The sequence below is a fragment of the Cebus imitator genome, unplaced genomic scaffold, assembly GCF_001604975.1.
Source record: "Cebus imitator isolate Cc_AM_T3 unplaced genomic scaffold, Cebus_imitator-1.0 Scaffold29, whole genome shotgun sequence".
In the NCBI taxonomy this organism is placed as follows: domain Eukaryota; kingdom Metazoa; phylum Chordata; class Mammalia; order Primates; family Cebidae; genus Cebus; species Cebus imitator.
The window spans coordinates 5,600,990-5,616,725 of NW_016107344.1; the positions used below are offsets into that span (position 1 = coordinate 5,600,990).

Consider the following 15,736-nt stretch of genomic DNA (forward strand, 5'->3'; position numbering starts at 1 on the left):
GATTCAGCTGTTGAAACCTGTGTATGCTTCACAAAGTTCTCATGCTGTGTTTTTCAGCATCATTAAGTTGTTTATATTCTTCTCTAAGCTGTTTATCCTAGTTAGCATCTCATCTAACCTTTTTTCTAGGTTCTTGGTTTCTTTGTATTGGGTTAAAACATGTTCTTTTAGCTCTGAGAAGTTTGTTATTACCCACCTTCTAAAGCCTGTTTCTGTCAATTCATCTGATTCATTCTCCATCCATCCCTAGCTGGTGAGGAGTTGTGATTCCTGGGAGGAGGAGAGGCATTCTGGTTTTTGGTGTTTTCCTTCTTTTTGTGCTGGTTTCTTCCCATTTAAGTGGTTTTATCTACCTGTGGTCTTTGTAGCTGAGGACTTTCAGATGGGGTACACAAGTGGATGTCCTTTTTGTTGATGTTGAAGCTATTTCTTTCTGCTTCTTAGTATTCTTTGTAACATTCAGGATCCTCTGCTGCAGGACCACTGGAGGTCCACTCCAGACCCTGCTCACCTGGGGATCACCTGCAGGGGCTGCAGAACAGCAAGGGTTGCTGCAGGTTTCTTCCTCTGCTATCCTCATCCCAGAAGGGTACCTGCCAGATGTCGGCCTGAGCTCCCCTTTATGAGGTGTCTCTTTGGGTATATGGGGGTCAGGGAGCTACTTGAGGAGATAGTCTGTCCCTTATAGCAGCTCAAGTGCTGTGCTGAGAACTCCATGGTTCTATGCAGAGCTGCTGGACAGGTACCTTTAAGTCTGCTGCAGCTGAACTCATAACTGCCTCTTCTCCCATGTGCTCTGCCCTAGGAAGGTCATCTTTATTTATAAGTCCCTGTTGTGCTGCTGCCTTTTTTAATAGATGCCCTGCCCCACACAGAGTAGTCTAGTCACAGTCTGCCAGCAGAGGTGTTACTGAGCTGCTGCAGGCTCTGGCCTGCTGCTTTGTCAACTGCCTGGATAGTGGCAGATTGCCTCGGTAGTGTGGGATGCCCTTCCCCTCCCTGAGCTGGATGGTCCTGAGTCCAGCTGCACTTGCTGCGAAACTCTCAATCCAGAGGTTTTTAGATTGCTTGTTTTGTGGGGGTGGTATCCTCTGAACCAGATCACCTGGCTCCCGACATGGCATCAGCTGAAACTGCCACACTCATGGCGCTTTTTGGTCTGGGAATCTCCTGGTCTGTGGCCAGTGAAAACTTGTTTGGAAATGTGGTGAGCACTCTCCCTCTGTGCTGCTCTCCCTGGGAAATGCACTCCGGACTGTTCCTATTTGGCCATATTAGATCAGCTCGGCAACAAATTTTTTTAAAGAAGCATAATTGATAGACTAATAGAGGAGAAAATCAAGTTATATAAAAATATTAATTAAAATAAAGGGAAGGCACAAGAAAAGACCAAAAAAGTAACAAGGGGAATATATGGAATACAGTTACAAGCTTGTTAGATAGAAATATTATTAATAATCATTTTAAATATGAATTTAAATATGAATCCAATAATTAAAAGGCAGAGACACTGAGACTAGGAAAAATTAATACCCGTATATATGTAGTATTAAACAAATCCATTTTAAGAAAAATAACACATAGAGATTATAAGTAAGCAATGGGGAAATATATACCAGGCTGGAATAACTATATTACTTTCATTCAAAGCAGACTTTAGAGCAATAAAAAATGAGAAGATATAAAGAGCAGCATTACATGATAAAAGGATAAACTCTCTAAGAAGACTTACAACTGTCCTTAATATGTATGTACCTAACAGAAGTTTCAAATATGTGAGGCAAAAACTGATAGAGCTGCAAGGAAAAAAAGATAAACCCACTATGTTAGAGACTTCAACACACCTCTATGGGTAATGGACAGATACAGCAGGCAGAAAGTAAGTTTAAAAAGTGGTAGAACTAATTAACAGTATGTAATTGACATTTGTAGAATATTTCTTCAAACAACAGCAGAATACGTGATTTCTTAAGCTCACATGAAACACTCACCAAGACATATGTCATTCCAGACCATAAAACTGACTTCAACAAATTAAAAACAAAATCATACATCATGCAAAGTATGCTCTCCGATCACAATGTAATTAAAGTAAAAATGAATAAAAAATGATGGCTGGAAAATCTCAAAATATTTGGAGATTTTCTAATATTGGAGAAAATATTGGAGACATCTAATTAACACACAGATCAATAAGAAATTTTAAGATAAACTTAAAAATATTTTGAGCTAAATGAAAATAAAAATTCATCCAATCAATATATGTTCAAAGTACGGAATGCAGTACCTAGAGCAAAACTGCAAGTATGTGTATGAAGACCTAAAATTAATAATCCATTCTTTGGCCCCCCAAAAGTAGAAACAGCTGATAAAATTAAACATAAATTAGGCAGAAGAAAATGAATAATAAATATCAGAGCAGACATCAATTTAATTGAAACCAAAAAAAGAGACAAAAGAATTCAAAAGCTAGTTGTTTGAATTTTTATAAACTCCTACTCAGACTAACTAAGATGAAACAGAGAAGGCACAAATTACTAATATCAGAAATAAAACAGGGGCCATCAGTATTGATCCCATAGACATTAACTATATAGCTAAGAAATATTATGAACAACTCTGCCCACAAATTTTGTAACTGATGTGAAATAGATCATTTTCTTGAAGGACACATTTTACCAAACTTCACAGAAGGAGAAATAAATAATCTCAGTAGTCTTTTTTTTTTTTTTTTTTTTTTTTTTTTTTTTTTTTAACATACGGAATGCTTCACAAATTTGCGTGTCATCCTTGCGCATGGGCCATGCTAATCTTCTCTGGATCGTTCCAATTTTAGTATATGTGCTGCCGAAGCGAACACAATCTCATTAGTCTTTAAATAAATTGAATAAAAAAACTTGTAACATTCCAAAATGGAAGGTACAGAATGCCAAGATGTTTTTACTGATGAATCCTACTAAATATTTAAGGTAGAAAGATGGCATTTTTCTACAATTTATTTTAGAAAATAGAAGTGAAGAAATATTTTCTAATTATTCTGTGAAGTCACGAGGTCAGTATCCTACTAAAACCAAAACCATACAATGATGTTACCAAAAAAAAAAAAAAATAGAAAACTGCATATCAATATCTTTCTTGTAGATATGTGCAAAATTGGCAACAAAATATGAGCAAATCGAATATAAAAATGTATAACAATAATTATACATCTATGGCCAGGTAGAACCTATCCCAGGCAGACAAAGATGCCTCCACATTCAGAAAACAATTTGTGGAATACATCAATCACATCAACAAACTGAAGAAGAAAAATTTGGGGATTATATCAATAGATGCTAAAAGCACATGACAAAATCTGTCATCTGTTTATGATAAAAGCTCTCAGCTAGTACTAAGGATTGATGGAAAATTTTTCAACTTAATAAATAACATTTATTTAGAAAAATCACACCTAGGATCATACTAATGGAATAATAGTGAGGAACTAGATGCTTTCTCTCTAAGAAACAAATCAAGGATCTCCCCTCTCACCATTCCTACACAACATCAAACCAGAAGTTGTAGCTAGTACAACAAGAGAAAAAAAAAGATAAAAGCTATAACGATTGAAAAGGTAGAAATAAATCTATCTTTGCTCACCTATAAAATACGTATGTATATAGAAAATTCCCACAAAATTTTACAAAAAGAAATTTTTGTTAAAAGTTATTCACTCCAAAACAACTGGAACAAATAACAGTTAATATATGTAACTTTTATAATGTCAATTGCTATCATGAAAATGGCCATACTGCCTAAAGTAATCTATAGATTTAATGCTATCCCCCACAAGCTATCATTGCCTTTCTTCGCAGAATTGAAAAAAACCACCTTAAATTTCACATGGAACCAATGAAGAGCCCACATAGCCAAGACAATTCTAAGAAAAAAAAAAAAAAAAAAAGCTGCTGGCATTAAGTTACCTGACTTCAAACTATACTACAAGGCTACAGTAACCAAAACAGCATGCTACTGGTAGCAAAACAGATATATAGACCAATGGAACAGAGCACAGGCCTCAGAAATAATGCCACACATCTACAACCATCTGATCTTTGACAAACTTAATAAAAACAAGCAATGGGGAAATGATTCCCTTTTTAGTAAATGGTGTTGGGAAAACTGGCTAGCCATATGCAGAAAGCTGAAGCTGGATCCTTTCCTTACACCTTATATAAAAATTAACTAAGATAGATTAATGATTTAAATGTAAGAACTAAAACCATAAAAACTCTAGAAGAAAACCTAGGAAATACCATTCAGTACATAGGCCTGGGCAAAGACTTCATGACTAAAACACCAAAAGCAATGGCAACAAAAGCCAAAATAGACAAATGGAATCTAATTAAAGTAAAGAGCTTCTGCACTGCAAAAGAAACTATCATCAGAGTGAACAGGCAACGTACGGAATGGGAGAAAATTTTTGCAGTCTACCCATCTGACAAAGGGCTAATATCCAGAATCTACAAAGAACTTAAACAAATTTACAGGAAAAAAACAAATGACCACATCAATAAATGGGTAAAGGATATGAACAGATACTTCTCAAAAGGAGACATTTATGCAACCAACAAACATATGAGAAAAAGCTCATTATCACTGGTCATCAGAGAAATGCAAATGAAAACCACATTGAGATACTATCTCATGCCAGTCAGAATGGTGACCATTAAAAAGTCAGGAGACAACAGATGCTGGAGAGGATGTGTAGAAATAGGAATGCATTTACACTGTTGGTGGGAATATAAATTAGTTCGACCATTGTGGAAGACAGTCTGGCAATTCCTCAAGGATCTAGAAGTAGAAATATCATTTGATCCAGCAATTCCATTACTGGGTACATAACCAAAGAATTATACATTGTTCTAGTATAAAGACACATGCACATGTATGTTTATTGTAGCGCTGTTCACAATAGCAAAGACTGGAAACCAACCCAAATGATATACTGGATAAAGAAAATGTGGCACATATATACAGTGGAATACTACGCAGCCATATAAAAGGATGAGATCATGTCCTTTGCAGGGGCATGAAGATGCAAACCATGATTCTCAGCAAAGGAACACAAGAACAGAAAACCAAATACCGAATGTTCTGACTCACAAGTGGGAATTGAACAATGAGAGCAAATGGACAGAGGGAAGGGAACATTACGTACTGGGGACTATCAGAAGGTGAGAGGCTAGGGGAGGGATAGCATTAGGAGAAATACCTAATATAGATGACTGGGTGATGGATGCAGCCAACCATCCTGGCAGATTTATACCTATGTAACAAACCTGCATTTTCTGCACACGTACTCCAGAACTTAAAGTACAATAATTAAAAAAAGTCAATTGCTTTCCTATATACCAGCAATGAACAATTGGAATTTTAAATTTAAAACACAACACTGTTTTCGTTAACAAAAAATGAAATATTTAGGTGAAAATCTAAAAACATGTATATGAGATCTATATGAGAAAAACTATAAAACTCTGAGTACAAATATCGAGGCTCTAAATAAAGAGAGAAATTCTATATTCATGTAAGGAAGGTTCAAGTAATGTTAAAATGTGAGTTCTCCCAAACTTGATCTGTAAATTAAATGAGATTCTGATCATAAATCAAGCATATTGTTTTGTGGAAAATGACAAATTGATTCTAAAGTTTATATGGAACTGCAAAATACTCAGAAGATTCAATGCAATAGATAAGAAAAAAGTAAAGTCAGAGGATTAAAACTACCCAATTTCCAGACTTACTAAAATCTATTGTAATCAAGAGAGTGTAGTAGTTGTGAAATAATAAACATATGAATCAACGGAAAAAAGCAGCCAGAAACAGACCCACACAAATAATAGTAAACTGATCTTTCACAATGCCACAATGCATGCCACTGAATAAAGAATAATCTCTTTTTTCTTTTTCTTTTTTTAATGGTGTTAGATCAACTGGATTGCCATATGCAGATAAAATAAAATCAAGATAATGACTTTACAGTTTCTACCAAAGGGACATAGACATAAATGTACAATGAAAAACTGTAAAACACTAGCAAATAATATAGGAGAAAATCTATGTGACCTCAGGTTTGATAATGTGACAATGAGTTTTTAGACACAACACCAAAAGCCCAATCCATGAAAGAAACAAACAAAAAGACCAACTTTGTAAGCTGGACTTTATTAAAATTAAAACTTTTCCTCTGTAAAAGATTCAACAGAATGTAAATCCACAAACCAGGAGAAAACTTATGTAAAATATGTATCTGATAAAGGAATTGTATCTAAAACACACAATGAACTCCAAAACACAACAATGAAAAAAGAAACAGTTAAAAAGTTAGCAAAAGATTTGAACAGACATCAGCAAACAGGGTATATGCATAGGAAGAAATTCAATATTATATATTATTAGGGAATTGCAAATAAATATTACAACAATATACCACTATATATCTATTAGAATTGCCAAGATGCTAAACTTACAAAACCAAATTCTGGTAATGATGTGGAGAAACAGGAACTCTCATTCATAGTTGGTGGAAATACAAAATGGTAAAGCCACTTTGGAAGTCTGTTGGAAGTTATTTATAAAGCATGACATGATTCTCCCAGATGAAACTGTAATTGAGCTTCTAGGTAATCAAATGAGTTGAAACCAGGGGTTCATGCAAATTTTTGTACATGAATGTTTATAACAGGTTTATTGACAATTTCTTAAAATTGTAAGCAACCAAGATGTTCTTCAATGGTGAAATGGGTACAAAAGCAGTGGTATACACACACAAAAACTATCATTCAACAGTAAAAAGATATGAGCTTAAGTCTCAAAAATATGTGGAAGAACCTTAAATGTACATTGCTAAATAAATAAGCTGGTCCACAAAGAACTACATATTCTATGACTGTCACTATAGGCCATTCTGGAAAAGGAAAAACTACAGAGATTTAAGAAAAAGCAGTTGTTGACGAGTATAATGGGAATAATGAATATTTATGGCACAGGATTTGGGAGGCAGTGAAATTATTATGTATGCTACTAAAGATGGTACATGAAATTATGCATTTGTAAAAATCCATAAAACTGTATATCTCAAAGTGCAAACCCTGATGTAGTCCATAGATATTGGTTAATAATAATAATGTATTAATATGATTTCATCAACTGTAATAAGAATTCCACATCAAAATGATGTGTTAATAATAGGGGAAATTGGAGGATAATGGGAGAGAGTACATGAGAACCCTCTGTAGTTTCTTCTTAAATTTTCTGTAAAAATATAACTGCTTTAAAAAGTGTATTAATTTCAAAATTGACACTAAGCTGAACATTAAGGATCATATACACACAAAAAATTAAGAAAAAATACCTTATCCAGTAAAATCAAAATCATCTAAAACCTCTGGCTATGTTCTGTGCCCTTTCTGTGATATTTACCTTGTTAGGTTTCATGTTCTTTTGAAAGTCTTTCTTCTCATTAAATAAAAGGTCAAGTATAATTCAGTCCATATTTATTATTCTTTTAAAAATCCTGTACTGGAAAATATTCTATTAACCTGTTCTCCACAGGTGCCCTTCTAGATGGTCTTTTTTTTCCTGCATGTATATTACCTGGCGTTAGCTGAGAAAGGAAGGATTTACAGAGCTCACAAAGCTTAGCTCCTCATGTCTCTCTAACATGCTCTAATGAAGGAAATTAACTCAATCTGGGCAAAAAAAATATATATAGATAGACAGATATAGATATAGATTTATAGATATATGTATAATAGAGAATCTTAGACCACATAAGTACCAGCCAACCATCTTCTTATTACAACAGTCACAGTCAGAAAAGTAAATTCAATATGTTAATATTAAAAAGGTCGTATTAAATAGAATTCTCATCCACAAAAATAAGGGATTTTGAATGACAAAATTAATGATGTTCAAAGACTTATTTAAATACCCTATTAGGTTTTTAATGAGAAATTTAATCATAGAAAACTTTCATTTGTATAACTTCCAAATTTTCTCTTTAAATATTAATAAAAAATGCAACAAAAAATGTGAACTCGGAGTTATTTGAAGGCCACAGAGCTTAGTGAAGGGTATTGGCTTGGCAGTCAGACAAACAGTTTTCTAGAATTTGAAAAGCCACTAATGAGATCTGAGACCTTGTAAAGGTCAATTAACATTTGAGAGTCTCAGCCTCTTTGCCTTCTCATCTATAAAAGGAGAATGTAGGTCCAGCTGATCTTTGCCACCACTGCCTGCTCCACAGCTATTTTAGTGCCATCACACTATTCAGTCCAGTGGCACAAATGTGGTTTTAGAAATTATAAATATATTTCCACTGGAATTATTTCACCAAAATTAGAATAAATAGATAAGTATACAAAGTAACAATGCAATTCATTAAATATTTAACAAAAGCATGAACAGAATATGTTGAAATGAACCAATTTAAACAACCAGCCCTCTAACATGATCTATCTCAAGGCATGGACACTGGTTTTCTCATTACCATCAAACTCTCAGTCTTCCATTTGATGAGCTGGGCAGTTTGATGGCTGGCAGAGGAATGGAATAGCTTTAAGACATTCAAGCAAGTAAAGAAAAACAGAATGCTTCAGATTATTTGACAGAAATGCAAACTAGACAATTACCAACCAAGTCATACTTAACTGCAGTTAATACAGACTATCTAAGGCTTCCTGGCATGTTGTGTAGACCTGGACTAAGGTAGGTTTGATATCTTTAGTCATTTTTTTTCCAGAGCCATGATAGTTATACCTGGTTGACCCTAAGGATCACTTAAGAAGCTTCTTAATAATCCCTATTTCTCAAACTCATCCCAGATTCACTGAATAAGAATCTCCCTGCATGGCAAGTAACAATTGTTATAGTTCAAAGTTCCCCAGGTAATTCTCCTGTATGCTGAAGTTTGTAATCTATGGTATGCATGCTATGGTAAGTACCTAGTTAAGTACCAAGATATACAACTCACTGAATCTATTCATGACACCTATTTCATTTTCCATTTTATAACGTCTCAAAAATTACTTATCTTGATAATATTCCATCTAACCGAAAATAGGGGCAATGCCTTTTCTTTTCATCAGTTTATAAGAACAGACTAACGTTTTTGAGACTACTTATAGACCTGTGTTTTCAACATTTTCAATGACAGAATAGCGATAATTGTGGTTATTATTATGATTATAATATTCTGGTTGCTGTTATCAGTGCTTTTAGAATATTAATTTATTTAGTCTTTAAAACAACCCAGTGAACTAGGTAATATTATTCTTTTCATTTTATGAATAAGGTAAAAAGCATTAGTGAGGTTAATTAATATGTTCATGGATATATACTTCGAGTTGTTAGAGTTTGGATTTGAACTCAGCATACTGAGCTCTTAATCCATACCACATATGATTATTTTAAGTTATTTCACTTTTTAGAAGTGCAGAGTTTTTAAGAAGTAAATCATTTTTAGAATGGTTCCATTGCTGATCACCAATGCAGGTTCATACCAGGACATGATGGTGAATCCCACAGTTCTTGATTCAATCTCTGGCTCAGTAGGTAAAAGAAGGGATTTGTGGATAGGTACCAAGGTATATTTTCTTGTAGCAGTTACTTCAAGCCATACAGCATACTGTTCATTAGACAAGTAGAATCCTGGTGTAAGAATCTGGCAGAGTCGGAAAGGATACGTGTTGGCATGAATCTCAGTCTGTCTGTGTGTGTCTGCTAGTCTGAGTGCTATCTGATTGGACCAGGGAATGAATTTGAGGAGCATGCCAACGTGGCTTGGCTCCTTTTAAAGACACCTGTCAACACTTGGCAAGGGCTCAGAGAGTGCAGCCATAAAGTGACCACGGGATCATTTATACTTCCCAAAATGAAATGATAAATGTAGTAAAAGGTATGATAATTAGAGGAACACTCTTTAAAATTAAATCATTTTTTAAACAAGTCATCTTTCTGTATCCACCAGATAAACCTAGAGGCTATATTTCCTCTTTGCTGGATGTTCTGTTTTCACAAGGCTCATATGAATTTTATAAATATGCTGACAAAATAATATATTGGCCAGCTACAATCATGCTTGGATTTAGTTGTTTATTGTTCTATCATTTTATTTTATTTTATTATTTTTGAGATGGAATCTTGCTTTCTTGCCCAGGCTGGAGTGCAGTGGCACAATCTCAGCTCAGTGCAACCTCTGCCTCCTGGATTCAAGTGATTCTCCTGCCTCAGCCTCCCAAGTAGCTAGACTACTTGGGAGGTGCACAACACCACACCTGGCTAATTTTTGACATTTTTCATAGAAACGGGGTTTTGCCATGTTCTTCAGGCTGTTCATCTGAACCTCCTGACCTCAAGTAATCCATCTGCCTCAGCCTCCCAAAGTGATGGGATTATAGATGTGAGCCACTATGCCTGGCTCTTCTACCATTTTAAAAGATGATTCTCTGGTCATAGTATTATCATTTGGAATATAGCAACTCATATTCTTTTAAATGCAGCTCAATTCAGGGATTCTCTTTCCAAAAGACATTGCCAAGTGTGTATCATAAAAAAGTAACTCTTTGTGTAAAATTCCTAGAAATTTTTTTGGGGAAATTATGCTATATCCTTTAAAACACACATTTGATCCAACAAGGAGGTAGGAGGATTTTAAGATAACCAATTGGTCCCAGTTTGTTCAAGACTGTCCAAAAGTTAAAACTGAAAGTCCCACGTCTTGGGAACTGCTTCAGCTCTTGGTAACAGGAGTCATTGGCTTATTAACCTTCTACTCTTGTATAGTGCATTACTACAAATTTAACAACTTAAAACCATGCACATATTTGTAATGTCTCAGTTTCTATCAGTCAAAAGTCTGGACATGTCTTAACTGTGAGTCCACTACTTAGGGATTCACAAGGCTGCAATCAAGATGTTGGGTGGGCTGCCTTTTCATCTATAGGATCAACTGGAGAAGAATATACTTGCTAACTTATTATATGAATTTTGGTTGACGAAATTCATTTCATTTCCTTGCTGCTGCCAGACCGAGATCCTCATTTTCCTGTTGGTTGTCAGCCAGAGGCTACTCTCAATTCTTGGAGATCAACAGATCCATGCCACGGAGATCTCATTGTTGGTCTTTTTACAACGTGGAAGCTCATTTGTTCTAAGCTAGCAATGGAGAGAGACACTATCTATTAAGATAAATTGTTTCAGTGATCACAACACAGTTTGAAACAGAATTTTCCATTGTCAAGTTTCTTATAGAATGGTGGTGTGCAACAAATACCTGGATCGTGGCCTAGTGAAACTTAAGACCTAGTTAAGCGATATCTAGACTTCCAATCAAGAGAATTGTTTGATTAAAAAATGTGTGTTGTTTTGAACTTATGGGCTTGTTGCAATCTGTTATGTAGGGGTGGAAAACTAGTAGAGTTGGTCACTGATATTGTTTGGATTTGTGTCCTCACCCAAATCTCATGTCGAATTGTAATCCACAATGTTGGAAGAGGAGGCTGGTGGGAGGTGACTGGATCTTGGTGATACTGAGTGAGTTCTTAGGAGACCGAGTTGTTTAAAGGGTGTAGCACCTTCCCCTTTGCTCCCTCTTCCTCCTGCTCCAGCCATGGAGGATGTGCTGGCTGGCTTCCCCTTTGCCTTCCACCATGATTGTAAGTTTCCTGAGAACACCTCTGCTATGCCTCCTGTACAGCCTGCAGAACTGTGAGCCAATTCAACCTCTTTTGTTTATAAATTATACAGTTTCAAGTATTTCTTTATAGCAGTGCAAGAATGGACTAACACACTCTAGAGTTTAACCAGGAGCCCCCTCCCACCAACACACATACACACACACACAAAAGAACCATAGTAGGTGTTCCTCTAGGTGGATGTGGACTTGGGGTTTAAGGTCCAGGCCAGAGACAGAGACCAAAATTAGGTTCTTTCAAAGGGGGAAGTAGAACTAAGACATACTCCAAAATTTTTCATAATTTTCATATTTTAGCTGAAGCCAAAACAGTATGTTGAGAGAAAACCATTCCCAATGACATTTTATAGCCAGTTTTTTTTTACAAATAATTCTAACTTTTAGATACAGGGGGTACAGGTACAGGTTTGTTACCTGGGTATATTGTGTGATGCTGATGTTTGGGGTACCAAAGAAACAGAATCAACCCAGGTGCCCACCAACAGTGGATTGAATAGAAAAAAATGTGGTACATATACCCCATGGCACACTATGCAGCTATAAAAAAGAAAGAGTGGAATCACATTCTCTGCCACAGCATGGATACAGCTGGAAGCCATTAACCTAAGCAGATTAACACAGAAACAGAAAACCAAATACTGTGTGTTCTCACTCATAAGTGGGAGCTAAACATGGAGCACATGTGGACAGAAATATGATAACAATAGACACTAGGAACTAATAGGGAGGGGAGGAGGGGTCCATGGTTGAAAAACTCTTTTAAAATATAAAAGATATTAAGCAGTGTCAAGAAAAATAAAAATGAATTTGGTTTATAACAATAGAATCCTTACTAAAGGAACTTCTAAAAGGTGAACATAAGAAGTTAAAAAAATATTCTAGAGTTAAGCTCTAATATGAAAGAAGTAATGGTGAGCATTTAAACTGTTAAGCACAGAAATGAATCTAAATAAATGTTCATCAAAATTACAAATTGTCATCACTACTAATTTGAAAGGCATAATAATGATATAGCAGTAAAATAATCAACAGTATTATCAAGTACGAGAGGAAAACACTACCAAAGTCAAATGCACGCTCTTATTTCTTTCATTTTTAGAGACAAAGTCTTGCTATGTTGCCCAGCCTGAACTAACTCCTGGTCTCAAGCAATCCTCCCACCTTTGCTGAGTAGCCAGGACTGCAAACATAGGTCAATGCACCTGCCTTTGTTTAATTCTGAAGGAGAGTGAGATGCTTATTAATTTTAGACTAGTGAGATACTTATTAATTTTATACTTGTAAATTAACTGTGCAAATCTTAATATTGTGAAGATAACTACGAAGAGATTTAAATAGGGTATATGCTATCTAAATTATATGAAGAAAAAGTAAAAAGCTTTATTCAAAGAAAATAGTTGCCTAAATGAAGCATGAAAATTTGATAAATATATTTTTAATAGACAATTGTCTATGAATTAATATTTACAATAAATATGTTTATTGCACTAACAGAATTTGTCTGTATTAAAAAGAAATCATTTTATTCTACATTGTATACATACATTGAAACACGTCATGATATCCCATACATGTATACAATTTTGATTTTTCAATTAATATATTTATCAAACATAATAAATAAAATAAACACAGGATGTGACTACCCGTCACAAAATAATCATAAAATTTTAAAAACCCCTTTCTGTAAACTCTAGAAGATAATCACTCAAACACAAAATGATAAAGTAGCTAACAATATATGTTTTATGAAAAGTAGTTAATAAAAGAAAAAACTGCAGTTAACATCAAAGTAGATTTTAATGCAAAAATTTAAAGTACTAGTACAACATTGTAAAGCACTTCATACTCATTCATTTCCAATCATGAGAAAGATACTCAAAATTATACACATGATAAATTAATCTGTTGAGAATTTAAGGAAATAATGTATACCAAATCTTAGAACTGTGCCTATTATATACTAAGTACTTTATAATTATACCCAGCAGAGCGGATATACATTAACAGATCATTAAACCTTTCCCTCTTATTCTGATTCTTTGAGTTTAATAATTGTCTGCAAGCACAAAGTAAAAATGAAAGCTAGAAATATATTTCTGCTTTATGATTGCCATTCCAAGTGATATTTTCCAGTCTTTTTCTTATTTTCTATAGCCACTTCAAATCATAAGTAAAATTCTAAAGAATACCAAAAATATTTTTGTTCACAGATTCTGTTTTCTTATAAGGAATGTAATATTTTTAAAAGAAAACAAGATCTAAAACACACGGAATTTTGAAGCAAATCTCCAAGTATTTATTGGAAATAAAATGTAGGAGAGTTCAATTCAGTTAACTGATTGAGTTTGTGGTAAATCAAAATCATACCATCCAATGATTATACGAATATGGGTAAATGAAGATGCTAAAATCATATGTCCATATGTGACCATAAATATGGTGTATAAAAACAAGTATGGAGTGTGTATGGATATATGTATCTACATGTATATTTGAGTGTGAGTATGTATGTGTATCTCCTGAAAAAGACAGCAATACATACGGAAAAGCTAAATAAAGAGAGAGAGAAAGAGTGAGAGAGGGAAAGAGAGAGGGGGCGGGGGGAGAGAGGGGGGGAAGGGGGGGAGAGAGAGAGAAACAGACAGACAGACACCAGGAAGTGAGGAAAAGAACTATTATTATACAGTTAGTTTATAGATACTGAAGTGACTGAAGTTGAACATCACTTTTATTGCATTTAAAAAAATATTTCATAATTACAAGAGCCGATATACTATATGAACCTTCCAGATGGTCTTTAACAGAGCCAAATTTAAGCATACTTTTGAGATTTAATCTACCTTGGAAAGGAAACATGGAAGTCAAAGAAAAATGAACAAAGATTGTCATGGAATAAGACAGTGCTTATTTTAATTTTTTAATTCTTTTATATTCCCATTTGCTATTTTCAATATTTAGACACGCTAAAATTCTAAATCAATATTTCAAAAACACTGAATGGCCTGGGCACAGTGGCTCACACTTGTAATCCTAGCACTTTGGGAGGCCAAACCTGGTGGATCACCTGAGGTCTGGAGTTTGAGATCAACCTGGCCAAACTCCTAAACTCTGTCTCTACTAAAATATATAAAACCCCGTCTCTACTAAAAATGTAAAAGTTAGCTGGGCGTGGTGGCAAGCGCCTGTAATCCCAGCTCCTCAGGAGGCTGCGGCAAGAGAAGCGCTTGAACCTGGGAGGCTGAGGTTGCAGTGAGCCAAGATTGCACCACTGCACTCCAGTCCGGGCGACAGAGTGAGAATGTCTCAATAAACACAAAATAAACAAACAAAAAACACCAGAGAGGATATGTGAGTCTGTCTTTCCATGTATATGGTGACAAACATTTTATATTGCTAAGTAAAACTTGCCTTACCTCTCGCTACCTATGTTTTAAGATTATACATTTTACATAATTATTTCTACTAATACAAATACAAGTAAGTACAGGTAGGATGTCATATTACTATGCCTATCTTATCTAATGGAAATGTACATACAGTGGAGTCTCCACATATTGAGAAACAGAAGTCTCTGTTGAGAAGAGAGGTAGAGGGTAGAAACAACAACATAGCCTGTCAGGGAGCCAGGAAAAGGGCAGGTTGAAACTATGTTCTGAGAAAGATGTTCTGAAGCACTAATCTCAGCCCCAGAATGAAGAGTTAAAGAAAAAATTTCAAAAGAAAAGTAGACCTGGCTGAGCACATTGGCTTATACCTGTAATCCCAGCACTTTGGGAGGCCAAGGTGCTTGGATCACCTGAGGTCAAGAGTTCAAGACCAGCCTGGCCAACATGGTGAAACTCCATCTCTACCAAAAATACAAAAATTAGCCCGGCACTGATGGGCACCTGTAATCCCAGCTACTCAAGATGCTGAGGAGGGAGAATCTCTTGAGCCTGGGAGACGGAGGTTGCACTGAGCCAAGATTGTGCCACTGCACTCCAACCTGGGTGACAA

General features: G+C 35.2%; 1 protein-coding gene and 1 non-coding gene across 2 annotated transcripts in view; both read right to left on the minus strand.

Annotated features, from left to right (window-relative positions):
* The window catches only part of KLHL1 (kelch like family member 1), a 422,085-nt gene that overhangs the window by 369,490 nt on the left and 36,859 nt on the right, over positions 1 to 15,736 (minus strand). The gene's annotated exons all lie outside the window — the stretch shown is intronic.
* On the minus strand, positions 2,754 to 2,860 carry LOC119470396. Its single transcript, XR_005199288.1, has one exon. It is a non-coding gene; the product is annotated as a U6 spliceosomal RNA (small nuclear RNA).